This window comes from Arachis ipaensis, chromosome B10, assembly GCF_059453495.1.
Source record: "Arachis ipaensis isolate K30076 ecotype BB chromosome B10, ASM5945349v1, whole genome shotgun sequence".
In the NCBI taxonomy this organism is placed as follows: Eukaryota; Viridiplantae; Streptophyta; class Magnoliopsida; order Fabales; family Fabaceae; genus Arachis; species Arachis ipaensis.
Window position 1 is genome coordinate 52656934 of NC_142435.1, and position 10415 is coordinate 52667348.

At 40.1% G+C, this 10415-nt stretch overlaps 1 non-coding gene across 1 annotated transcript; it reads left to right on the forward strand.

Moving 5' to 3' along the window:
- The first annotated feature begins 8664 nt into the window (after positions 1-8664).
- LOC148580044 (small nucleolar RNA R71) lies at positions 8665-8772 on the forward strand. The gene has a single exon (XR_015898943.1). It is a non-coding gene; the product is annotated as a small nucleolar RNA R71 (small nucleolar RNA).
- The last annotated feature ends 1643 nt before the right edge of the window (positions 8773-10415 follow it).

A 10415-nucleotide genomic window follows, 5' to 3' on the forward strand; every position in this document is an offset into this window, starting at 1 on the left:
AGGAGGAGCTTGAAGTAAGGGTGGCCAAGTTGGAGAAAGACTTGGAGAATGAAAAGGCTAGTTCTACTTCTCTGGCTGGTTTTCTGAGACTGGCCGAGGACACGGCTATGCGGCATAAGGACAGTTATTTGACGTCTTACCGGGAGTTGGAGAATGCCCGGGCTAATTATTCCGAACTCCAAGGTCATCTTGTTGGCAGTGTAACTGCTGCCTATGAGAACCTGAGGGAACAAGTTCGGGTTATTGCTCACGAGGCCGACCTGACCCTCTTTAGCTTGGAGAACGTTGTCAGGGATGGCAAGGTTGTCCCTGATGACGAGGATGAGGATGATGTCGATCCTCCCCCTGTAGCCTCTACCAAGGTGTCGACTTCTGCTGTCCCTGCCGAGATTGGTCCTCCCGCTTCTGACCCTGACTGCCAGATCTTGAACTGGGATAACGGTACTGTAGATGCCGTTCCTCTCCAGACTCGGCCTCCGTCTCCTCGGCCTAATGCTGCTAAAAAATCTTCTGACCCTTTGTTTTAACTTTATTCTGGATATGTAGTTGGCCCGGCTTGTGGGCTTTTTTAAACTCTTTATGTTTTGTTAATTTCTGACACTTTCCCGTTGCTTGCCTAGCAACTTTTGTTTTTTATGAAAAACAAATGGTAGAATGCTTTAGCTTTTTTGAGATAGGTTTTGGTGGCCTCCGAGGCTTTTATAACCTTGTGGATGATATCACGCTTTTTGTGCTTGACTTGGTATCTCTTTTGGATTGCTTTGTACTTTGTATCTTGAATTCATTGTGGTTGTAACTAGGTAGTTCTAACTTGATTTTTGGTTCGTTCTCGCTCCGGCTTGTATTTCTGATGATTTGTAACCGATTTCTTCAAGTTAGTCTTCCGAGTTGTTTTCGCAGTCCTTTTCTAAGTTATTTTTGTAACCCCTTTCCTAGATCTTTGTCAGATATCTTCCTGGGATTACTTTCATAACTTTTTTAGTAGTAGGAGTCCGACTTGGTTATATCGGTCTCCTTTAAGTTATTTGTAGTCCTCTTTCTTTGATCTTTGTCAGGTATCTTTCAGGGACTACTTTGATAACTTTTAAGTAGTAGGAGTCCGACTTGGTTATATCGGTCTTCTTTAAGTTATTTTTGTAATCCTCTTTCTTGGATCTTTGTCCGATCTCTTTCAGGGATTACTTTTATAACTTTTTAGTTGTATGAGTCTGACTTGGTTATATCGGTCTCCTTTAAGTTATTTGTGGTACTCTTTCTTGGATCTTTGTCAGATCTCTTTCAGGGACTACTTTGATAACTTTTAAGTAGTAGGAGTCCGACTTGGTTATATCGGTCTCCTTTAAGTTATTTGTAGTCCTCTTTCTTAGATCTTTGTCAGATCTCTTTCATGGACTACTTTGATAACTTCTCATTTTGGGCTGACTTTGTCATGTCGAGCCCTTCTAAGTTAAAGTAATCCTCTTTAATAGGGTTGGCCAAACCTCTTTCCAGGGTTTACTTATAACTTGGGTTGACTTGGTCTGACTCCTCAACGTCGGCCAGTCTTTAAGTTATTATTTTAGCAATCCGTAAGACCTCGTCAGGTTCTTTTTTGGATCACTTTCGATAACTTCTTATATTATTCTGTGTTCATCTTTGCCGATTTGTAGAAAGTGGTTGTCATCTCTAGATCGTCCTTTGGGTGAATCGCGTTTTCACCTTTATCGGACGGTTGTCTTTATCGTGATCGTGCAGTGAAATTATTTTTCACTTTCTGCCGATCTGTTGCTTTATAATCGGACGATGAATGCTTCAGATTAATGCGTCTTGAAATCTTTGTAGAATATCTAAAATATATTTTATTTAAAGGAAAAGTGCAAATATATACATATGGGATTGTCTGAGTCTCACCTTGGTGCCTCATTAAAAAACCTTTTCAGAAAAAAGAGTGCATCCAATGATGAGATCTTTTATCTTTTCTAACTGTAGTACCTTCTGAGGTTGCAGGCGTGCCATGACCTGGGAAGCTCTCGTCCATCGAGTTCAGACAGTTTGTAGTAGCCCTTTCCAAGTACTTCTACAATTCGGTAGGGTCCTTTCCAGTTTGCTGCCAGCTTTCCCTCTCCTGGTCGAGTTGTTCCGATATCATTTCGGATTAGGATGAGATCATTTTCTGTGAAATTTCTCGGCACTACCCTTTGATTATATCTGGAAGCCATTCGGCGTTTTAGAGCTTCTTCCCTGATCCGAGCTCTTTCTTGGATTTCGGGTAACAAGTCGAGCTCTTCTCTCTGAAGTTGGAAGTTTGCTTCCTCATTGTAGTGAACTACTCTGGGCGACCCTTCCTCAATCTCTATTGGAATCATCGCCTCTGTTCCGTATGCTAATCGGAAGGGGGATTCCTTCGTGGTGGAATGTGGCGTTGTTCTATATGCCCACAGGACCTGTGGGAGCTCTTCTGCCCAGGCTCCCTTTGCATCTTGTAATCTCCGTTTTAATCCAGCCAATATGACTTTGTTAGCAGCTTTGGCCTGCCCATTGGCTTGTGGATGTTCGATGGAGGTGTACTGGTGCTTTATATTCAAGTCGGCTACTAGTTTTCTGAAGCTTGCATCTGTGAATTGGGTGCCATTGTCTGTGGTTATTGAATATGGAACCCCGAACCTTGTGACAATGTTTCGATATAAGAATTTCCGGCTTCTTTGAGCGGTGGCATTGGCTAGGGGCTCTGCCTCGATCCACTTTGTAAAGTAATCTACTCCCACTATGAGAAATTTAACTTGTCCTGATCCCTGTTGGAAGGGGCCGAGAAGATCGAGTCCCCATTTTGCAAACGGCCAAGGCGAAGTCACGCTGATGAGCTCCTCTGGTGGGGCGATGTGAAAGTTGGCATGTTTTTGACATGGTGGACATGTCTTTACAAATTCTGTGGCTTCTTTCTGTAGAGTTGGCCAATAAAATCCCGCCCAGAGTACTTTTTTGGCGAGAGCTCGTGCTCCGAGATGATTGCCACAAATGCCGCCGTGTATTTCTTCTAGCACTTCCCTTGTGTTGGAGGTCGGCACGCATTTTAGTAAAGGTATTGAGATTCCTCTTTTGTACAGAATGTTGTTTATGATGGTGTAGTACTGTGCCTCCCTTTTTAACTTCTTTGCCTGGTGGACGAAATTGTGTTCCCATTAATGTAGTACTCTTTGTTATTGTATGGAATCATTATTATGGCTCTTTACTATGTGTGGACACAACTCCGTTCAACTAACCAGCAAGTGTACTGGGTCGTCCAAGTAATAAACCTTACGCGAGTAAGGGTCGATCCCACAGAGATTGTTGGCTTGAGCAAGCTATGGTCACCTTGTAAATCTCAGTCAGGCGGATTTAAACATGATACTTTATTAGATTAAAATAAACAATAAAAGGGATAGAGATACTTATGTAGATTCATTGGCAGGGATTTCAGATAAGCGAATGGAGATGCTTTTCGTTCCTCTGAACCTCTGCTTTCCTGCTATCTTCATCCAATCAGTCTTACTCCTTTCCATGGCTGGCAGTATGCAAGGGCATCACCGTTGTCAGTGGCTACATCCCCTCCTCTCAGTGAATCATATGCTCACGCACCCTGTCACGGCACGGCTATTCATCTGTCGGTTCTCGATCATGCTGGAATAGGATTCACCCTCCTTTTGCGTCTGTCACTAACGCCCAACACTCGCGAGTTTGAAGCTCGTCACAGTCATTCAATCATTGAATCCTACTCAGAATACCACAGACAAGGTTTAGACCTTCCGGATTCTCTTGAATGCCGCCATCATTCTAGCTTACGCCACGAAGATTCTGGTTAGGAGATCTAAGAGATACTCATTCTAGCTTAATTCATGTTGAACAGAAGTGTTTGTCAGGCACGCGTTCATAAGGAAGAAGGATGATGAGCGTCACACATAATCATCACCTTCATCACGTTCTTGGGTGCGAATGGATATCTTAGAAGAGAAATAAGAATTGAATAGAAAACAGAAGTACTTTGCATTAATCTTTGAGGAACAGCAGAGCTCCACACCTTAATCTATGGAGTGTAGAAACTCTACCGTTGAAAATACATAAGTGAAAGGTCCAGGCATGGCCGTGTGGCCAGCCCCTCTGATCTAAGAACCAGGCGTCCAAAGATGTCAAATACAATAGTAAAAGGTCCTATTTATAATAAACTAGCTACTAGTGTTTACATGAGTAAGTAATTGATGTACAAATCCACTTCCGGGGCCCACTTGGTGTGTGCTTGGGCTTGGGCTTGAGTGTTACACGTGCAGAGGCCATTTGTGGAGTTGAACGCCAGTTTCTGTGCCAGTTTGGGCGTTCAACTCTGGTTTTGGATCCTTTTCTGGCGCTGGACGCCAGAATTGGGCAGAAGGCTGGCGTTGAACGCCAGTTTACGTCGTCAATTCTTGGCCAAAGTATGGACTATTATATATTGCTGGAAAGCCCTGGATGTCTACTTTCCAACTCAATTGGAAGCGCGCCATTTCGAGTTCTGTAGCTCCAGAAAATCAACTTTGAGTGCAGGGAGGTCAGAATCCAACAGCATCAGCAGTCCTTTTTCAACCTCTGAATCTGATTTCTGCTCAAGTCCCTCAATTTCAGCCAGAAAATACCTGAAATCACAGAAAAACACACAAAGTCATAGTAAAGTCCAAAAATGTGAATTTAACACAAAATCTATTAAAAACATCCCTAAAAGTAACTAGATCCTACTAAAAACATACTAAAAACAATGTCAAAAAGCGTATAAATTATCCGCTCATCACAACACCAAACTTAAATTGTTGCTTGTCCCCAAGCAACTGAAAATCAAAATAGGAGACAAAGAATAGAATATACTATAAATTCCAAACTATCAATGAAACAGAGCTTCAATCATATGAGCGGGACTTATAGCTTTTTGCCTCTTGAATAGTTTTGGCATCTCACTTTATCCATTGAAGTTTAGAATGATTGGCATCTATAGGAACTTCAGATTTCGAATAGTGTTATTGACTCTCCTAGTTCAGTATGATGATTTTTGAACACAGCTTCTTTATGAGTCTTGGCCGTGGCCCTAAGCATTTTGTTTTCCAGTATTACCACCGGATACATAAATGCCACAGACACATAATTGGGTGAACCTTTTCAGATTGTGACTCAGCTTTGCTAAAGTCCCCAATTAGAGGTGTCCAGGGTTCTTAAGCACACTCTTTTTTTGCTTTGGACCTTGACTTTAACCGCTCAGTCTCAAGTTTTCACTTGACACCTACACGCCACAAGCACATGGTTAGGGACAGCTTGGTTTAGCCGCTTAGACCAGGATTTTATTCCTTTAGGCCCTCCTATCCACTGATGCTCAAAGCCTTGGGATCTTTTTTATTTGCCCTTGCCTTTTGGTTTTAAGGGTTATTGGCTTTTTGCTCTTGCCTCTTGGTTTTAAGAGCTTTTGGCTTTTTCTGCTTGCTTTTTCTTTTTCTTTCTATTTTTTTTTTCGCCTATATTTTTTTTTTCTGCAAGCTTTGTTCTTTGCTGCTTTTTCTTGCTTCAAGAATCATTTTTATGATTTTTCAGATTATCAAATAACGTGTCTCCTAGTCATCATTCTTTCAAGAGCCAACATATTTAACATTCTTAAACAACAACTTCAAAAGACATATGCACTGTTCAAGCATACATTCAGAAAACAAGAAGCATTATCACCACATTAATATAATTAAACTAAGTTCAAGGATAAATTCAAAACTCATGTACTTCTTGTTCTTTTAAAACAGTTTTTATTTAAGAGAGGTGATGGATTCATAGGACATTCATAACTTTAAGACAAAGTTACTAACTACTAATGATCATGTAATGAAGACACAAACACAGATAAGCACATAACATAGAAAACGAAAAACAGAAGAAATAAGAACAAGGAATGAATCCACCTTAGTGATGTCCTTGAGCTCTTCTATGTCTCTTTCTTGTCTTAGCTGCTCCTCCTTCATTGCTTTTAGATCTTCTTTGATTTCATGAAGGATGATGGAGTGCTCTTGATGTTCCACCCTTAGTTGCTTCCAATAATTGTGTGGAAGAAAATGTATCCCCTGAGGTATCTCAGGGATCTCTTGATTTGCAGTCAAATGTTCTACCACTGAGCTATAGACCCTTGATGGAAGCTTTTGTCTTCCCTTTCCTCTTTCTAGAGGTTTCTCTGGCCTTAGGTGCCATCAATGGTTATGGAAAAAAATAAAAAAGCTATGCTTTTTACCACACCAAACTTAGAATGTTGCTCGCCCTCGAGCAAAAGAAGAAAGAATAGAAGAAGAAGAAGATATGGAGGAGATGGAGGGAGATGTGTATTCGGCCATATGGGTGGGATTGGGTGGGAAAGAGATGTTGAATTTTGAAGGAAAGTGGGTGTTTGGATGTGAGTGGTAAAGAGTTAATAGGGAAGAGTGTTTATTGGGAATAGATGATTGAGAAGAGAGAAGAGAGTGAGTGGAGGTAGGTGGGGATCCTGTGGGGTCCACAGATCCTGAGGTGATCCTGTGAGGTCCACAGATCTTGAGGTGTCAAGGCATTTACATCCCTGCACCAATTTAGGCATGCAAAATGCCCTTGCACACAACTCTGGGCGTTCAGCGCCAGGTTGGTGCCCATTTTCGGCGTTCAACGCCCCTTTGCTGCCATTTCTGGCGTTGAACGCCAGAACTATGCTTGTTTTGGGCGTTCAGCGCCAGGATGCTCCCATTCTGGGCGTTCAGTGCCAGAACTATGCTCTGTTCTGGCATTTGAACGCCAGACAGATGCTCCTCCAGGGTGTGATTTTTCTTCTGCTGTTTTTGATTCCGTTTTTGATTTTTTTGTTTATTTTGTGACTCCACATGATCATGAACCTAAGAAAACATGAAAAACAATAAAAATAAGAATTAGATAAACAATGGGTTGCCTCCCAACAAGCGCTTCTTTAATGTCAATAGCTTGACAGTGGGCTCTCATGGAGCCTCACAGATGTGCAGAGCTTTGTTGAGACTCTCCAACACCAAACTTAGAGTTTGGATATGGGAGTTCAACACCAAACTTAGAGTTTGGTTGTGGCCTCCCAACACCAAACTTAGAGTTTGACTGTGGGGGCTCTGGTTGACTCTGCTTGGAGAGAAGCTTTTCCTGCTTCCTCTCCATGGTTGCAGAGGGAGGTCCTTGAGTTTTGAATACAAAGGAGTTCTCATTCCATTGAAATACTATTTCACCTCTGTCAACATCAATCACAGCTCTTGCTGTGGCCAGGAAAGGTCTTCCTAGGATGATGGATTCATCCTCTTCCTTTCCAGTATCCAGGACTATGAAATCAGTAGGTATGTAAAGGCCCTCAACCTTTACTAATACATCTTCTACTTGTCCATAAGCCTGTCTTCTTGAGCTGTCTGCCATCTCTAGTGAGATTTTAGCAGCTTGCACCCCATAGATTCCCAGTTTCTCTATTACAGAGAGGGGCATGAGGTTTATACCTGAACTAAGGTCACACAGAGCCTTAAAGATCATGGTGCCTATGGTACATGGTATTATGAACTTTCCAGGATCCTGTCTCTTCTGAGGCAATGTCAGTTGATCCAGATCACTTAGTTCATTGATGAACAAGGGAGGTTCAACTTCCCAAGCATCCATGCCAAACAATTTGGCATTCAGCTTCATGATTGCACCAAGAAACTTGGCAGTTTGCTCTTCAGTGACATCCTCATTCTCTTCAGAAGAGGAATACTCATCAGAGCTCATGAAGGGCATAAGGAGGTTCAATGGAATCTCTATGGTCTCTAGATGAGCCTCAGAGTCCTTTGGTTCCTCAGAGGGAAGCTCCTTATTGATCACTGGACGTCCCTGGAGGGCTTCCTCCTTGGGATTCACATCCTCTCCTCTCCTCAGAGGTTCGGCCATGGCGCTTATGTCAATGGCCTTGCACTCTCCTTTTGGGTTCTCTTCTGTATTGCTTGGGAGAGTACTAGGAGGGATTTCAGTGATCCTTTTACTCAGCTGGCCCACTTGTGCTTCCAAATTTCTAATGGAAGACCTTGTTTCATTCATGAAACTTACAGTGGCTTTAGATAGATCAGAGACTAGATTTGCTAAATTGGAAGTATTTTGGTCAGAGTTCTCTGTCTGTTGCTGAGTTGATGATGGAAAAGGCTTGCTATTGCTAAACCTGTTTCTTCCACCATTATTAAAGCCTTGTTGAGGCTTCTGATCCTTCCATGAGAAATTTGGATGATTTCTCCATGTTGAGTTATAGGTGTTTCCATAAGGTTCACCTAAATAATTTACCTCTGCTATTGCAGGGTTCTCAGGATCATAGGCTTCCTCTTTAGAAGATGCCTCTTGAGTACTGTTGGATGCAGCTTGCATTCCATGCAGACTCTGAGAGATCATATTGACTTGCTGAGTCAATATTTTGTTCTGAGCCAATATGGCATTCAGAGTATCAACCTCAAGAACTCCCTTCTTCATAGGCGTCCCATTGATTACAGGATTCCTTTCAGAAGTGTACATGAACTGGTTATTAGCAACCATGTCAATGAGTTCTTGAGCTTCTGCAGGCGTTTTCTTTAGGTGAATGGATCCACCTGCAGAAGTGTCCAGTGACATCTTTGATAGCTCAGATAAACCATCATAGAATATATCCAGGATGGTCCATTCTGAAAGCATGTCAGAAGGACACTTTTTGGTCAACTGTTTGTATCTTTCCCAAGCTTCATAGAGAGATTCACCTTCTTTCTGTCTGAAGGTTTGAACATCAGCTCTAAGCTTGCTCAGCTTTTGAGGAGGAAAGTACTTGGCTAAGAAAGCCGTGACCAGCTTATTCCAAGAGTTCAGGCTGTCTTTAGGTTGAGAATCCAACCATAATCTAGCTCTGTCTCTTACAGCAAAAGGGAAAAGCATGAGCCTGTAGACTTCAGGATCTATTCCATTAGTCTTAACAGTATCACATATCTGCAAGAATTCAGTTAAGAACTGAAAAGGATCTTCAGATGGAAGTCCATGAAACTTGCAGTTCTGCTGCATCAGAGAAACTAATTGAGGTTTCAGCTCAAAGTTGTTTGCTCCAATGGCAGGAATGGAGATACTTCTTCCATGTAAATTGGAATTAGGTGCAGTAAAGTCACCAAGCATCCTCCTTGCATTATTATTATTTTCGGCTGCCATCTCCTCTTCCTGTTCGAAAATTTCTGAAAGGTTTTCTCTGGATTGTTGTATTTTAGCTTCTCTTTAATTTTCTCTTCAGAGTCCTTTCAGGTTCTGGATCTGCTTCCACAAGAATGTTCTTATCCTTGCTCCTGCTCATAATACAAGGAAGAATGGACAGAAAAATGATAATAATAATAATAGAGATCCTTTATACCACAGTATAGGGATCCCTTATGTGAGTAGAAGAAAAGAGGAAGAAATTCGAACACAGATAGAAGAGGGGGTTCGAATTTGGTGATGATGTGAGGAAGAGATGTTAGTTAATGAATGAATAAATAGAATAGGATGAGAGAGAAGGAGGGAATTTTCGAAAATCATTTTTGAAAAGGGGTTAGTGATTTTTGAAAATGGTTTTTGAAAAATTAGTTAGTATTTTTCGAAAAATTTTTTTTGAAATAAAAAAATAAAAATAATTAGTTAATTAAAAAGAAATTTTTGAAAAAGGGGAGGATATTTTCGAAAATTGAGAGGGAGAGTTAGTTAGGTGGTTTTGAAAAAGTAAAGAAACAAACAAAAAGTTAGTTAGTTAGTTGAAACAAATTTTGAAAACCAATTTTGAAAAGATAAGTAGTTAGGAGGTTAGAATAGATATTTTGAAAAGATATTTTTGAAAAAGATAAGATAAGAAGATATTTTTGAAAAGATATGATTGAAGTTAGTTTTGAAAAAGATTTGATTTTTAAAATCACAATTAATGACTTGATTCATAAGAAATCACAAGATATGATTCTAGAACTTAAAGTTTGAATCTTTCTTAACAAGTAAGTAACAAACTTGGAATTTTTGAATCAAAACATTAATTGCTATTGTTATTTTCGAAAATTAGTTATAAAAATAAGAAAAAGATTTTTGGAAAATATTTTTGGAATTTTCGAAAATAACTAAAAATTTTGAAAAAGGTTTGATTTTTGAAAAAGATTTTGAAAAAGATAAGATTTTCAAATTGAAAATTTGATTTGACTCATGAGAAACAATTTGAATTTAAAAAAAATTTTGAAAAAGTCAACTCAATTTTCGAATTTGATGAGAGAAAAAAGGAAAGATATTTTTTTGATTTTTGAAATTTTTATGAAAAACATGAAAATTATGCAATGCATGAAATTTTTAGATCAAAACAATGAATGCATGCAATAATGTTATGAATGTCAAGATGAACACCAAGAACATTATGAAGATCATGATGAACATCAAGAACACATTTTTGA